Source organism: Callospermophilus lateralis, chromosome 13, assembly GCF_048772815.1.
Source record: "Callospermophilus lateralis isolate mCalLat2 chromosome 13, mCalLat2.hap1, whole genome shotgun sequence".
Lineage (NCBI taxonomy): Eukaryota > Metazoa > Chordata > Mammalia > Rodentia > Sciuridae > Callospermophilus > Callospermophilus lateralis.
The window spans coordinates 35,646,760-35,665,002 of record NC_135317.1 but is presented as its reverse complement, the minus strand read 5'-3'; the positions used below and the strand labels follow the sequence as shown (position 1 = coordinate 35,665,002).

Here is an 18,243-nt window from a genome sequence, read left to right as displayed (position 1 = left end):
GGTGTTTAGTGAATTCCTATTCAATATCTCAAATTTTATTACTGAAGATTAGAGATGTAATTTGAGGCTGACACTATCTGACCTTTACATAAATACAACATGTGGCTTTGACCTCACATTGTGGCTGATTTTGAAACTTAAGCTGTATAACTTGCTGATTGTCAAAAAGGTTTACTGATTTTTGTAGATGGTAAAAAAAGGACTATCTGATCTCTAGAGTTTTTCTGACATTGGATGATGTGGGAGATATATGATGTAGAAGAGCAGATTGCTGTTCCCTGGTGTGATAAATGGACCAAGTTCCACTAAATACTTGCAGACATTAATGTAAACTGAGCTGATGTAGAGGAGAAAGCAACTACCCAAATACCTGCTTAGTTTCTGAAAAGGGGATTATAACCTTGGTGGATCTGTGGAAGACTCTTAAGTAGATGTGAAGATATTTACTTTCTGTTGGAAAGACCAGATAAGGCTTATAAATGTATTCTGTTATTTGCTCAACTATTTTGTGCATCAATTATATCCCAGTTGCTTGGAACACAGCAGTAAATAATAGCAACATGGTTTCTGCCCCCCCATGGGGTTCCAATCTGTCTGGAATAAGTTCCCTTCTGACCTTCAGAGTCTATGAAAAATCAGCCACTTATGGTTTTAGGCAGTGGATGTTGCTGCCATAGAGCATCAGCAGTCTGTGTTTTATTATTCGCTAGCTGCAACATTTGTCCCATGCTAAAGGTATGATCAGAAGGGCTTCTAAAGTCATTGAAGGGTAGAAAAGAGAGTGTCAATTCTTTGATAACAAGTACTCTTTAGGAAACATTTTTAACTTGCTAACTTTGGGTCAATTGCTGCAGTATTGTGACTAGAACAAAATTACTTATGATAACTTCAGTTTTGTTTTCAATTTAACATGTTGTTCCGGGATTTCCCTTGGGAAATGAATTTCAAATAATGGAAAAACAAGCAGGCAGTTAGCATTTTTCAAAACAGATTGTAACTTAGTTATATATCCAGACTGGGAGAAACTGCTATAAAATCAAAGGTTGATGGGCATTTATATTTACATTTTGTGAAGATTTCATAAAGATTACATGCACATTAAAAGTTAATCAAAAGCTGGGTAGCTACAACTAAAGGGAATCTAAAGAGCTGGGATTTTAACATGTATACTTCAGTAATACTGAACTCTGAAATGAAAAAAAATGCCCAAAATGATTAAATGGAAGAGCCTGATTGGCCTTATTGTACCTACTTCAAGATCAAGTTTAGTGGTCATCATCCTGGGAAAACCTCTATCCTTAGCATTTAGCACAGGACCTGCAGATGCTTATTCATTTACCTCCTTTGCCAAGTCTAGGTCTATTAAAGGAAAAGACCATAGATCTCCAAAGCCCAAGAATGTGCCTGGTACTACAGAAAGATGAAGGAACAAATCATTATTAGGTTCCAAATAAATATATCATGATTAGGTTTTTCTGAGGCCAAAGGGTTTCTCAGGATGAGGGACTTCTGATACTTAATCCAGAAAAACCAAAGGAAAACCCACACCCATTGACCATCCTGGCCAGAAGATGATTATCCTTGACTGAAATAATGTTATGATAAATGTAGGATTTGGAGACTTATCTAGAACATACATACCACTAACATTTTTTTAAAAACTATGTATTGTTTGATGGAAATACACATGTAAATTTTCAAACAAGCAACTTTGGCAATCAAAATATATCCACAGGTTGGAATCTGCTTCCACTATTAACATTTTCATTTTATTAAGATATTTCTCAACCAGATATTATGCCAAGGAATTTTCAAATATTACCCTTAAAGCCTTTTTGCAGCAGAGGAAACTGGGATTGATTGGTGCTGTTGTCTGTGCAAGGTATCAGACCTCTTCAGTGAAACTTTGGAATTGAACTTTGATCTGTGTGACTCTCAGCTTTTGATCTCCTGAGTTCACCTGATTTGCCTCACACCTGCCAGGCCGATGGTGCATTAGGCAAGCTAATCTTCACTGCTTTCTGGAACATGGTAGACATGCTACTGGAAAAACAAATCTTTCTGTAGTTGACACTGAAAGAAAGTTACATGGTTTTAAAACTGGCATTAGAAGAATGTAGAAGAGAATCACAGTATGCCTAAGATGCCTGTGTAATATTGAAAGCATAATTCCTTTACAATTAATGGAGGAAAGAAAGGTAGCAAGTCATAGGAATACAGGAGGAATTCATCACAAAAGATTACTTTAAAAAGTACAAGTTTTCTGTATGTTACTGTTTGGTATTTTGTTGAATACCAAATACCAATGATTTCTTGGATTTATTTTTAATTCTTCAACAACCCAGTTATACACATAACAAAATCTGTTTAATTAATTGGCTTAACTATGGCTCATTGCACTTTTGTTCAACTTAATTTCCCCACTGCATTTTATTAATTTCTTCTTAGACCTGTGAGCTTCAAAACTTTGCTTTGCAGCCCAGCATTATTTCCCTAGACCTTTTAGAGCTTTTATAGAAAAAAAAAATTAAAACAAGAGAAGTCTTATTCTGAGCAGCACAAAAATTGCCCCTTTGTTGTTGTTTTTTATTTTTCTCCCACCATTCTTATTTTCTTCTGTGCTCATTTGTCCCTGAATGATAATTCAGTTGCTGGTAATTACTGAACTCTCAAGTTGGGCTTCCTCTAAAAAGATAAGATGATTTTAATTGGTTGGTTTGTTTCCTTTAATTCCCATTTTTTAAGGGAGCAAAAATTAAAGCAAAATGTTTGTAATGGCTTTTCTAAGGTCCAAGAGGGTTGGAGTTATAGGAACATGTAAGGAGAATCATGCCTGAAAAGTACTTATTTTAAAAACTTGGGAAGGGTTTGCTTATTTTCACACAATAAATTGAGAGGACTTGAATCAGTCACTTTCAATTCTTCCTTATATATTCACTTAATCAACAACAAATTTTAAATGTCTCTGTTCAAGTTACTATTTAAGATTGTGCATTCAGTGGTGAAGAGAGACCAAAATCACTACCTGATAAAACTTATCTTTTTAATGAGAGAGGATAGATTTTAAGCAAACAAATATGTAACTAGTAGCAGTAGTAGCAATGAGAGCAGGGATAAAGGAAATAAACAGGACAATGTTGTCAGCAATATAACAAAGTTGATAAGAACAACAAGAGTTTTACTTGTTGGTGTCATTTTTAATTGACCTTGCCCTGTTAGAGTTATTGATTGTATCAGCCATCATCATCTGAATTTTTCAATTGAAAATACATATGACTCTTAAAATACTCATGTATCAAATACTTTCCACATACTGGGTACAGATCAAAACACTGAGGTAGTTAGAAAAATAACAAAGTAGTAGTCAAAGCCATGGTTCTCATGGAGCTTGGAGTTTAGCTTAGTAAGCAGAAAATAAATGAATTGATAATTAAGCTCAAACTCCAGATGGTAATCAGTAATGTGCTGAAGTTGAGGGAGCTGGTATTTGCTGTGGAGTAGTTGGCCCTGAAAGACTTCTGGGAAGAGGTAATGATGAAACTGAGATTTGAAAGGTAGGAAGACAGCCTCTTGCATTTCAAATGGAAAGGCAAGTACAGCTGCCCTTGGGTGGGCACAAGCTTGATCTGAGGAGGGAGAAGCCCCATGAGTTGAGAGTAATGTGAGCTGGCATGAGGACAGGGTGGTATTGCATGAAGACAGAAAGATGGATAAGCACCCAGGACATGCATGGCTTTCTAAGCCAGGAATAGTTTCATTCCCAGGTTAATGGGAAGCCTTTAGATTTTAGATCTTAAGCAGAAGTGATGAGACTTTTTTACATTTTAAAACTATAACTCTGGCTGCTCCAAGGAGAGTAGATTTGTTTGTTTGCAGGAGGCAGGTCAGAATGAAAAGGAAGAGCATGTGTAATAGTCTACAGGAGGGATGTGTTTGAACACAGATGATAATTATGGGAATCATGAGAAAAGGATGAATGCATGTTGTATTTTGGGAGGAAACAAGTTGCTTGCTAATGGGTTAGAAGCAAAGAAAGAGGGAAATGTAAGAATCAAGAATACTTCTTAGATTTATTTCAGCAACATGATAGGTAATGGTACTTTTTTTGAGATAAATAAGATGGCATAGGAAACAAAGACTAGAGGGTGGAGAAATAAATAGTTTGTTTGGGGACAAGTTAAGTCTGAGACCTCAAGTGGAAATGTTGAATAGGTAGGGATACATAAACCAAAAATTCCAGGAAGGAGTTATGGGCAAAGCTTCAGATTGGAGAGTCATTATCATATAGATAGAGTTTAATTCATGGAACTGAATGAGATCAGGTATGGAGAGGGTGTAAATTGAAAATAGCCTAAGAGGTTCCAGGCAGTAGCTGTGTGGCATAGCATAATGAGGTGGGATGCTCATTTTTCCTTACATAAAATTATCTTAAAAGTATATTCACATGCATGCATGTTTTTGGAGACAAAAAATACCTATAAGAAGATATACAAGAGGCTAGTAACAATATTTGTCTCTGGGGAAATGGAAGTGAACAGCATCAGACATGAGAGTGTGCGTAGCTTTTCGTTAGGGACGCTCTTGTGTGACTTGAATTGTTGCCACCAGGAGTTGAAGGAAGGATGAACAGGCGAAAGAGAAATAAGGGACCATAAGCTCCTCTAAGTAGGAGAAATATAGCCTTACTCCTTTCAGCATCTTCTGTATTACCCTGCACCGTGCCTGACCTAATATAAATCTCCAAACCATATGGTTGAACTGAATAATGCAGAAAATTGAGGCTAGACATTTCTACTTTCCTGAGGATTCTAACTGCTCCTCTGGACTATATCCATTTATTAGTCTCAGTGTCAAAAAATTGGTATAAAAAGAACTAAGCTGATGTACAACATGAAATGCCAACATTTACCATTTGGTGTGTTGCACTGTGCTTAATCTTGTGAGACCATCTCTTGGTGCCCCGCTTTTCAAAAAAAAAAAAAAAAGTTGCAACTTATATTTTCTTGGATACAATCAAAGTTATAAAATTGATACTTGTAAAAATCTGGGAGTAAGTATGTTCTCTTTCCCTTCTGTCAAAGGGTAAGCAGAATAGGGATACCCATCTAAGGGGTAAAGACATGCATTTACCAAAGAGTCTTACAACATATTTATTTAAGAAGAAGTAGAAGACGATGGAAAGACATTTCCTAATAACTCCTCTATATTTTTTTAACTTTCTTATTTCTGATGCATTTCCTTGAGTGTATATGGTGCTGACCATTCTTTTCTAGTGAATGAAATGGTTTCCTTGGCAGCAACAAAAAGAGGAACAGGAAAAAAAGTATCATATATTTTTTAAAATATATGATATATTTTTAAAAATTCTGAAAATGTATAAATCAGAAATATTGGCTGATAATTTACTGAAGATATGAAATGTGTTATCAATTAAAATTAATTATGGTGAAGAAACCCTTCTTATATAGGTACAGCTAATGTTTGAAGGTAGAATGTACTTGCATCATACATTCACCCAGCTTATAAAAATTAACTTACATAAACTTGAGAAGAGAGAGATACAAAGGACAAACTTAAATAGTGTAGCAGATCCAGTCTTTCCCAGTCAACAATCTTATATTTTTAAATGACAGTACCAGGGACACATGAATATCCTGTTTCCTTAGTCTTGTTTCCATGTGCCCCTTAAAGTGGGCACATTTGCAGCAATGATATAACTCTGGTGCATAAAGAGTTAGTGGGTATTTTCCATATCTCATAATTCTAGAAGTAAGTCAACAACTTTAGTGTCAATCAAAGACCCACAGTCCATCCTGACATAGCAACAAGAACTGGGTTTATTAAGAGACAGTGTGTTGGGCTCCTGTGGGATGCTCTACTGAGGAAATACTTGGCATGTTTCAACTCCTGATTTTGCCTTTTTACTCATATCAGAATCTAACTCTCCAGCAAGAGGCAACTCTATTGTCATCCTTTGGGAGATGATCAGTTAATTTTGCTATACAGATTAACTTAGTCCAAGATCATAAGATTCAAAAGAGAGAAGCAGAAACCCACAATTGTTGAATGACAAGCCAGATACTGGCCAAGAGTGAAATTTAAAAATTAAAATAAATTGGCATTTAGAATCAGTATAATTGTACTTGTTCGATAGAATATTTCATAGCCTGGACAAAGCCATAACCTGTAACCCTTTGACATGATAATCTGAGTTTGTATTTGAACTACTTGTAAACTAAAAATTTACATGATTCACATAAATAAATTTATTAGCTTGGGTGATTAGGTAAAAAGTCTGTACATAATAAATAGATGCAATTTAGGAAATCAAGGAGCCTTGACCCAGAAACTATTATAACTTCAGGCTCATTTTAATGGATTGGGATGGGAAAAAGTTCTGCTTGCAAAAGCACCTAATTTCAAATGGAAGAGTTTACAAGCATTTATTGATCCATGTTCCAATATGTTGACTTTCTTTCAAACTGAAATCACCTCTATTTGATTATCAAAATCACTGAAAACTAATATTTTGATAAGCAAAACTATTAGTATTTTCAGCATATAAATTGAATGCCTGGTTTAAAACATAAAATATGAATATATTTATAACTCTAAGGATTGCATTTTATGACCTTTGATAAGAAGTATTTTCTTGCTGAAATATCAGATCCAACAAAATATTCAAAGAAATTTTAACTAGAAGCTTTATTGTCTTATTGCCTAGTCATCCTAGATGTGACAGGAGAAAATTGCTGTCATTTACGATTGAAGATATCAGGAAATCATTAAGCTTTAATTATATACAGTTAGCAATAATGGATAAATTGCCCACGGATCTGAAACTGGTGACCCCACTAGCCAAAGTCAAGACTGTTAGTGTTATAATTTGGATCTGGAATGTTCCCCAAAGGTTGGTGTGTTGAAGGCTTTGTCTCCAGAACAGCAATGTCCAAGACAAGGCTAGGGTGGGGAGTAGGGGGCTTTTGACAAATGAGTTGATGATGAAGGCTCTGACCTTATCAGTGGATTAATCGATTGATTGCTGAATGGACTATTGGGAGATGGTGGAAACTGTAGGTGTTGAAGAAGTAGGTCACTGGGTGTTAGTTAGCTTTTCCACTGCTCTGGCTAAAGGATCAGACTACAACAACTATAGAGGAGGAAAAGTTTACTTGGAGGCTTAGATTTTCAGATGTCTCAGTCTATAGATAGCCAAGTGCATTCCTCGGGTCTCAAGGTGCTGAGCATCATGGTGGAAGAAGTATGGCAGAGGGAAGCAGCTCACATGGTAATCAGGAAGCAGAGGGAGACTTCTCTCATTAGATAAAAATATATACCCCAAAGCTACGCCCCAGTGCCCTACCTCCTCTAGCCACCCACCTGCTTCCAGTTACCACTTAGTTAATTCCATCAATCAGGGAACAATTCACGAATTAGTTTAAGCTCTCTGAACCTAATCATTTCCCCTTTGAACCATCTTGCATTGTCTCACATGTGAGCTTTGGAGGACCCAAACCATTAACACAAACCATTAATTCCACAAACCATAAAGTTGGAGGAAAGCCTTGAACATTATGTGTTGGCCCTGACCCCTTCCTCCCTCTCTCTTTCTCTCTCTCTCTCTCTCTCTTTTTCCTGGTTGTCATGAGCTGAGCAGCTTTCCTCCTTCATACCCTTCTACCATGATGTTCTGCCTTGCTTCAGGGCAAAGCAATAGAGCTTGCTGATTGTGAACTGAAACTCTGAACCCTTGAGCCAAAATAAGTTATTGCTCCTCTAAGTTACGTTTCTCACATATTTGTCACAGCAACAAAGAGCTGATAAACATAGTCTTTCTCTTTAATGTATTCTCTATTAAGGGCTTTGGACTTTCTTTATCAGGAGATAGTTAACTACCTAGTAAGCTGGAGTTGAAGCAGCCTAAAGCAGTCAACAATTCCAAGATTACTGCTAGACTGGGGACCATATTGTGTGGGCTGAGGTGAATTAGGGTGAGTGTCTGGATGGGTCCCTAGTGACACAGCCAATGAGTACCAGAGTAGTATTTCACAAAGCAACGAAGCTCTTTGACTCTGTATCCTGAAATGTGAAATACTCACATCATCTTGATATATGGGACACTTACATTCTTTAAATTTGAGTGGCCCAATTTCAGTAGATCTCAAATATCAGTATTAGGTGAAAATTGCCACAGGAGCTTATTAAAAATCCAGATTCCTTTGCAGCTCACCAAGGGGTTTGTATTCAGTAGATCAGGATGCAGCCCATGCATTCAACTTTCTAATAACATCTTCAGGGAACCTGAGATGTTCAGAGAGGAACACTGTGGAAATGCTGATTTTGCCTGCCTGAGCAACGAATCCTGGAAGGCTGTAGTGGTTTTGTCAAAGTTCTGTGGAAAATCATTCTTAATGTGAAATTAAGAAATAATGCAGAAAAATGCTGTAGATAAAAATATTTGCTGTTAAAATATATTAAATGTTAATGAAAAAACTTGTTATTTTAAAAAAAGCAAGAAGTTTCTGGACAAAAGGATGTTTAATAAATAAATTAGAAGATTTTGGAATTTTATTAGCTAAAACCAGTGGAATATATTTAATTTTAGAACTTTTAAAAAAACTATTTCTATCAAAGTAGTAATTCAGAGTGCTCAAGAAATTAAGGTACTTAGGGAAATTCCGTGCAGCCAAGGTCACTTTGACCTACAATGCTAAAGGAAGTGAATTAGATTTTGACCTTATTTTTTCCTAAGACACTACCAGTCTTTTCAAATTTTTAAAGGAATATTCTATTTTTGTTCATTGTCTTGAAATATAATGTAAAAATGCCTATTTTTTCCTCCTTTTAAGCATTCTAAATCTAGTTTCAACAAAATGTTCTAATTCTTTTTGCATGAGTTACTTATGGCAATCTAGTAAGCTATGATATCATTTTAATCCATCACATGAAAAGCATTTTGAGTGACATTCCAATATAGAAGAGTCTTTTGAAAAGACACAAACAAGACTAATAGCACAATTTGCCTTTGAGGAAACTGCCATGAATTAGAAAGTGGCATAGAGAGAATATTTCCATTCATCCTAATATTTAAATTTTTACCACACGCATGTTCTTACCTATAAACAACAAATCAAAAAACAAATATTTTTAAAAGAAAGGATGGAAATATATATTAAGGTACATCAGAACAATTTGGGTACTCATCAAAAAAATTCAAAAGTTAACTTTTTAGAAGCAGAAAATTATCAGTGCTAAATATATAGGATAAACCTCCTTCCAATGGAAAGACAGCATTTGATTGACTAGATTTTATGTCTACAATGCTTGCAATTCTTTTTAAGGAAAAAAAATGGTATTGAACTGTGTATTCTATCTATCTATTTATCTATCTATAATCTACTGTGCATTTTGGCCTCTGTTTCCTTTTTGACAACTGGAACATTGCCAGAGGCCAAGGAGGGATGTGAATGTGGAATAAAAATGAGTTTTCTTTTTTCCAGACTCTTAAAAAATAGGTGCTTGAGCCAAGTCTCCCAATCACCAAGTCCTACCTGAATTATTAAGACGTTCTCCCAATTTGTTTCTGATTTTCGTTCAAGGGATGCTGTATTTGCTCTTCATCCCAGCACCATTTGGCAAACCAGAGAGAGAATCTGTAGAAATATTTAGCATCACATATGTTTATAACAGCTTTTTCAAGATTATTCAAGTGACTCTAGTTTTGTTTATATGTTAACCAACTGTGGTAATGACATTTTATATGGTTATAATTCAGCAAGCTAGACTACAACAATTTCAGTCTCACAAACATATATGAAGTGTTTAAAATGCTAATTTAAAAATTTTATTTTCTTAATTTTCTTCCACTAATAATGAGTTCCTCTGAAATAATTAAAAGCAATTGCCTAAAATGAAATTGCATTTGTTCCATCTAAAAACAGTAGGTGTCAAATTATTATGGAAGCATATACTCCTTAAAAGATAAGGAAATAAAAATTTAAAAACAAAAAGTAAAGTGCATCTGTTAAAAAAATAATATGAGTTTTAAATACTAGAAGAATGTTAGATTAAAAATCTTCTATTGAAAAGGTTGACATGATGATAAATTACATTAAAAAATAATATGAGTTTTAAATATTAGAAGAATGTTAGATTAAAAATCTTCTATTGAAAAGGTTGACATGATGATAAATTAAAACATTTAATGACAATAATTAATGGTTTAATTAATTGTTTGTATGAGAATCTAAAAATAGAAAAAGACATTTAAAATGCATGTTCATATTCAAGCCATCTTTTTCAATATTTATGTAAGAAAATTATTATAATATCATTGGAATAGTTTCTGTTGTTTTACTTTTTGTTAAAATCTATCTCCTAGGAAAGTTAAAATATGACCATTTTATATTTCTTGATAGGAACATACTATGTAAGATTTTTATGATATTTTCTAAATGTTAAAGATTTTACTTTCTGTCAAGTCTTGAGTCAGAGATACAATTTCACCCATTAGAAAAGCCTGCAGAGTATTTGGAAGAAAATTGTATTTTAGGAATTCTGACCTTCATGGAAAAGTAGAAGAAATCCAGTATTTTAGCAATGCATGAAATAATCCCATTACTTCTTTACTTCTAAGAGTATCTATGTACAATTGTTATAAAAATGCATCTTTTTGTATAATTATAGGGTAATCTGACCAACATAGTATACATTATCAGGGGAAAACAATTCAAGATAAAATGAGAATTATTCATTGAATAATGAATTGCTTTTCAGTATTCACTTGATCCTACAGAAAAGGACTGACAATTCTGGGTCTCTTATTTTTCCAAATGAATTTTATGATTGCTTTTTTTATTTCTATAAGGAATGACTATGGGATTTTAATTGGAATTGCACTGATTCTGTATAGCGCTTTGGGTAGTACGGCCACTTTGACAATATTAATTTTGCCCACCCAAGAGCATGGGAGATCTTTCCATCTTCTAAAGTCTTCTTCAATTTCTTTCTTTAGTGTTCTGTACTTTTCATTGTAGAGGTCTTTTATCTCTTTTGTTGACTTCCAAGATTTTTTTTTTTTTAGGCTATTGTGAATGGGGTAATTTTCCTAATTTCTCTTTCAGAGGATTCTCAGTGATGTATAGAAATGTATTTGATTTATGAGTATTGATTTTATATCCTACTACTTTTATTTATTAATTCTACAAATTTTCTGGTGGAGTTTTGTTTTTGTTTTTCTTTTTGTTTTTGGTTTTTTTTTTTTTTGATCCTCTAAGTATAGAATCATTTTGTCAGCAAATAATTATAGTTTGAGTTCTTCTTTTCCTATTTGTATCCCTTTAATTTCTCTTGTCCCTCTAATTGCTCTGGCTAGAATTTCAAGGACTATGTTGAATAGAAGTGGTCAAAGAGGGCATCCCTGTCTTGTTGCAGGGTTTAGATGGAATGCTTCCAATTTTTCTCCATTTAGAATAATGTTGGCCTTTAGTACAGATAGATGTTACAATATTGAGGCATGTTCCTACTAGCCTTAGTTGTCCAGTGTTTTTATCATGAAAGGATGCTGTATTTTGTCAAATGCTTTCTCTGCATCAATTGATAGAGTCATGTGATTCATATCTTTAAGTCTATTGATGTTATGAATTATATTTTTTGATTTCTGTATGTTGAACCAAACTTGTATCCCCGGAATGAACTCCATTTGATCATGGTGCACTATTTTTTTTAAATATGTTTTTGAATGTGATTTTCCAGAATTTTATTGAGAATTTTTTTGCCAATGTTCATCAGGGATATTGGTCTGAAATTTTCTGTTCATCAAGGTTATTGGTCTGAAATTTTCTTTCCTTGATGTGTCTCTGCCTTGTTTTAGTATCAGGATGATACCAGCTTCATAGAATGAAGTTCTATGAAGGAAGAGTTTCTTCCTTTTCTATTTATGGAATAATTTGAGGAGTATTGGTATTAATTCTCCTTTGTAGGTCTTATATAACTCAGCTGTGAATTCGTCTGGTCCTGGGCTTTTCTTGGTTGGTAGGCTTTTGATGATATCTTCTATTTCCTTGCTTGAAATTGATCTGTTAAATTGTGTTTGTCCTCTTGACTCAGTTTGGGTTGATCATATGCCTCTAGAAATTTGTTCATATCTCTAGTAATTACAGAGATGAAAATTAAAACTACTCAAGATTTCATCTCACTCCAGTCACAATGGCAGTTTTGAAGAATACAGACAACAATAAATGTTGGCAAGGATGTGGGGGAAAAGGCACACTCAAACATTGCTGGTGGGACTGCAAATGGTGCAACCAATCTGGACAGCAGTAAGGAGGTTCCTATAAAACTTGGAATGGAACCACTATTTGACCCAGATATCCCACTCCTTGGTCTATACCCAAAGGATTTAAAATCAGCATACGATAGTAACGCAGCCACATCAATGTTCATAGCACCTCAATTCACAAGAGCTAAACTGCAGAAGCAACCTAGATGCCCTTCAATAGATGAATGGATAAGGAAATTGTAGTATATATATACACAATGGAATATTACTCAACATTAAAAGAGAATAAAATTATGGCATTGGCAGGTAAATGGATGGAGTTGAAGAATATCATGATAAGAACACTAAGTCAATCCCAAATCCAAAGGCCAAATGTTCTCTCTGATAAGTGGATGCTGATCCATGATCAGGGGGACATGGGAAAAAATTGAGGAACTTTGATGAGGCAATGGAGAGGGAGGGGAGGGAGGACAGGGAGGGTGCATGGGTTCAGGAAAGATGGTGGAATGAGATGCACATCATTACCCTAGGTACATGTCTGACTGTGCATATGGTGCAATGCTACATCAAGTACAATCAGAGAAATAAGAAATTATGCTTCAGTTGTGTATAATGAATCAAAATGCATTTTGCTGTCATATATACCTAATTAGAATCAATTAATTAACTAATTATTTAATTTAAAAAGAAAGAGAGAAGGACTGAGAGATTTTGGACTAGCAAGACTCATTTCTCCTTCCTAGAAAGCTACTTTTTCTGTCACCTGAGCTCTTCAATTTTCCCTTCAATGACAATTCATAATAAAGGGACAACTATTCTCTCCATGAATCTTGACCTTGACTGTAACCATTTCTAATGATAGGTTCTTCTAAAAATAGACAGATTTTATTTTCCTAAAATAATGTCTCTGATCAATGGAAAATACCTCTATATTGACCTGTGCCCTGATCAGAATTAATCTATCCCTCATCGCACACCATTAATACACAGGTTTATTTTATCATTTCCCAAATTTAATTTCCCTGTGCTGGTAAATCACAGTAGTTCTGTATTGAAGGACAGGAAGGTAGATTTAAGAGCAGGAATGCCTTACACCTGAATACTTAAAATAATTTTAATAGCTACTGTTCATTCTGTGTTTACTATGTGCTGGGCATCTTGTGAAAATCTTAAATCCACTAAAGTCTATTAATTTTATAATTTTATTTTTCCAGATAGTTACATGATGCGATGTGAAGATTCCGGTTTAATAAAGTAAATAAGTGAGAATTAGAGAGGTCGAGAACCTTACCCAAGGTCACAAAAATAGTAATTGGTGGAGCCAGGATTGAAGGGGTTTTTTTGTTTTTGTGTTTTGTTTTTGTTTTGATAGGCTAGATGGTGTGAGAGATGAAAAAAAAAAAAGTGTTAACATTTAAGAAAACACAGGTTTTACATGGGCTGGACAAGCAATCCTAAATGGTAAGTATTCATCAGAAAATAGGAAGAAGTCTCTCCAAGGCCTACCTAAAGGGTTTCGTTAGTTTAATGACACTCACTTCCATTCAAAACCTACTTGAATGGCTTGTTGTAAAAGATGCATACAAAGTTTCCTTTAACTATAATAGAGGTTATATTCATACAAAGTTCATGATTGAAAAAACAGTTTTCAAGGAAAAAAAATAAAACCATGGATTGGTCAAAGTAATAATAATAGCATGTAGAAGCTAGGTGAGTGGCTCAAGCCTATAATCCCAGTGACACCAGAGGCTGAGGCAGGAGCATCACAAGTTCAAGGCCAATCTCAGCAACTTAGCAAGATCCTAAGCAACTTAGTGAGACCTTTTTTCAAAATAAAAAATAAAAAGTCTGGGGAAGTGACTTAGTGGCAAAGCATCCTTGGGTTCATTCCTAAGTATCCTTCCCTCCCCCCAAAAAAATAGCATGTATATTTCTTAAGTGAAAGAAAAAATATGAATAATCATTTAAAATGGCATGCAGCAAAAAAATGTATGAATAATGTATTGTGTATAGGACAATTACTCTCCTTTCACTTTATTCTGTGTCATTTTCTACACATATATCAGAAGCTAGAGCATAAATTTATCTCTGCATTACTCTCATAGGCCCATGTGCAGGTCCATGAATACAGAATAATCTTTGATCTTCATTTTTGAAGAATAGACTCAAAATACTTCAGGCATTTAAAATTTTATTATGCAACCATAAACTTGGATTATCTAAAATAGAGAACAAGCTGGCACACAGAGTTGGAGGTAAATATACAAGAAAACTTGACTAAAAAGGCTTATTGAGCACAGAGTCTGTATAAAGATCAGTGTTGTTTATGAAGTGCAAGAATCAGCTCTGTCCCCTAAACACACATATGCCCAGTTCTCTGGGACAGGCCTGCCCTGGGCTTGTCCCACTGTCCCATTTAGTCAGTGTTTCTTTCTATTTCCAACATACAGTGTTTGCCCTATAAATTTTGTGGTCACTCTGCCAAACACCACTCCAGTATTTGTCCTCCAGTCCTTCCACTGTTTAAGCTTACAGGGCATTGGTATATTCACAATTTAAAGCAGAGCTGGAATTTCTAAGCAATTATTTTCCGTAATGGAATTCCTGTGACAAAGACCATATGGCCCACAATCCCAGAATATTTAAAAGCTGCTCCTTTACAGGAGAAGCTTGCCAAATAAATGGAGGCCATTAAAAAAAAGTTTTGATTAATGAAAAAAAAAGTAAAACAGTGTTCACAACAATCTAGTTCAGAAAATAATATTGGCTCTCTGGTATGAGAAGTTTAACAGAGTAACAGGGATACAGGGTAAACAATTTAATTGAGCATTACCTGAAGAGAAGAGTCAAAAGCAAAGAAGAACCTGCTCAAACTGATATAATAGTGTTTGCAGCTGAGTAATAAAATGGGCTTTGAAGGTGTGAGTTGATGGGTGTTATGAGCTGAAGGAGAGAGCAGCATGAAGATTCAGGTCCATATATACATTCAACCTATGTTTATTTTGCTGTTTTTGTTGTTGGTTGTTTGTTTATTTTTGGTACCAGGGGTTGAATCCAGAGTTGCTTAACCACTGAGCCACACCCTTACCTCTTTTTATTTTTTATTTTGAGATAGGGTCTCACTAAGTTGCTTAGGTCCTTGCTAAGTTGCTGAGGCTGACTTTGAACTTGCTGAGCAGGAAGATAGCAAGTTGGCCTCCTGAGCCCATTAATTTAGTTTTGCTTAAATATGTTTTCTATGTGGATTAAAGGCATGTGCTCTGAAATACTAGGTCGGTTTCACTGAAAACAAAACTAAAGAAAAGCTACAAAGCCAATAATGCTTATATAAACATAAGGTGATGTTAACTATATTTTATGAAGCAGAAAATTGCTTCACACCCTAACTTTTAAAATCTTTCTATTTTGCTGTCTTTAATAAGACATAGAACATTGGTACACATGAGCTGCATAAAACTTTAATAGAATTAGCATTTAGTAATTTGATACTTTATATGCCTGAACAAAGCCAATGTGGAATAAAGCAAGGAAACATGGAAGAACACACTGTTTTATCACCAGGACTGATCCCCAAAGTGAAATGAACTTACTAAAGCATTGTTAGTAATCTCTATAAGGACCTGGGCCTGGGGTGATCTTAGAAACCTTCTACTCTTCCAGGTGAGCTACAGGGGGTTTATTATAAAGACAGCATAACAAAAAATGCAAAAAGTAAGCCAAGCTATTTATATTCTAAAAGCCATTTTTTTTTTAATGATCTGGGGATGAAACCCAATACTTCATTCATGCTAAGCAAGTACTCTATCTACCATTGAGCTATATCCCTGGGCCCAGTACATGTTATTTTTAAAGCATTGATATTACAACCTAGAATTCAAGAGGCAAGTCGATCTCAACAGTCTACACACACACACACACACACACACACACACACACACACATACACACACACCATAAATAATATATGATATTTAAACGTATTTGTGTGTTAGAAATTCTCAAACACAGTTTTTAAATAATAAGGGAGCCATCTTGGTATCTTGCAGCAAGTTCTATAAGTCTTAGAAAACTATTTCTACCAAAGTCAACTTATTTCTACTTGGAATAATCACTCGTAAATATTTAGAATATGAAATCAAAATTACTATGAACTCTCAATATGAACAGAGTTACGCAATGTTCTTGGATCAAATAAATTGATGAAATGGAATAAAGACTAATTTCATGTGGAATGATTAATGTAAATTAATACAGATTATTACATATGTATAAAAAGATATTCTAATTTAACCTAGTTCTTAGAACAGTTGCTCTCAAATAAAATTGAAGGATAGAGAAGTACAGTATCAAAAAAAAATTACTGGACAAATTCTTTTAAGAGAGACTGTGCTGATAATGATTGTTAGATACATTGTTACTTTCTTTAGCCTTATGTGGCCTTACATTAAATCTTTTAGAGAACAAGAAAGAAAATATGTTGCTTTCCTTTTTGTAGTGCCCTGTCAATGCTGTATTATCATATTTTAAATGAGCTCACAGTACTTGTCTGAAAAATTTAAAGACATTGTAAAATATAATGATAATAAGCCTGTATTAATTACTGGGGAGAAATATATAAGTGATTTAATAAAATAGTTTTCAAACTTTTTCTTTTTAAGCAGGAAAAATCATTTTGAAAAGTGGAACTCTAAATACACACAGATAAAATTTCATAGCCTTGGGTACAGTCTGTGGTTGGAATTCATAACCAAGCCCTTCTCTCTCTTTCACCTACTAGAACAGCCTCTGAGGGCCTCTACAAAACTACACCCTGAACTCTGGATAGAACTTGAAAATCTGTGACTCATGTATGTTTCCTGGATAAAAGCTACTAATCTTCCTAATCCACCCAGTCACTACAGATCATTTTAAAGGATTCACATCAACTACAAGTAGAAACACTTTTTTATCTTAAGCAATGGCCAGGAATTGGGGGAGGCATTTATTTGATGTAACAGTTTATTGATTACTCTTCCTTAAGAGGTGGGGACAATGGTAATGGTCTTTGATGTTCCCAAATAATTCTTTGTTTTCTGTTTCAAAACAGCACTCAAGAAAAATTAATCATTACCGTTCTTTGAGAAACTCCAAATACTGCTTTATCCCAGTCTCTGTAAATCTCAACATATCCAATAAAATTCTGAGACTTACTTGTAGGAAAATAATAAATTGGCAAGAAGAACTTTCTTTGGTGAGACCATTGTTCTATCCAAGGGATTTCTCATTCCTTGCCAGAGTTCAATTTTGCAATTTTAGCAGAACAGGTGAATTGATTCATGACTTGTTGATGTTCCCAAGGAAGAGGGACAACTCTGAAAAAAGCAGAAGCTGTGAATCTAAGCACCAAGGAATAAAAATTTATAGCCAAAGAATAGCATTCTCGAAAGGCCTGGCACACCTAAACCCCAAGACTTGACATTCCTTTTTCTAAACCAACAGCAAAGTAAAAGTTACAACTTTTTTCCATTCACTTTTATGCATTCAAAGGTGCTATTTAAGTATAATATTTGCAATAAAGTCAGGAATTTTTAAGAAAGGATGTCAAAAATGGAATCCTGAGTTACTAGTCGTTTCCTTTATGATTGAGTGTTTGCTTCAGGGACTCATGGCCCTGGTGGGGGTGGGGGGAACATTTCCTATTTCTTCTTTATTTCCCTGAAGATTCAATTCCTACTTTTGTTCTACCAAGGTAGCAAAGTTGCATGCTGACAAGATATTTATAGATTCTGAAAGAATTCATTAATCAGCACTGACTCTGTTGGCCAAAGATGCTGACCCCTTAGTGAGGACTTGGAGGGTACTATGCAGATTTTCCTCTATGGGTCAGGTCACAATGTCTTCATAAAGCACTTTTGACCTATGCTAGGTGCTAATGGAAGGTATAAAAGCATAAAATAACTCGTGTTCATTGATCACCTACTCTG

The 18,243-nt window shown here is 34.7% G+C and overlaps 1 protein-coding gene across 2 annotated transcripts in view; it reads left to right on the top strand.

Annotated features, from left to right (window-relative positions):
- Positions 1 to 18,243, top strand: part of Plxdc2 (plexin domain containing 2) — a 410,148-nt gene that overhangs the window by 322,434 nt on the left and 69,471 nt on the right. The window lies entirely within an intron of this gene.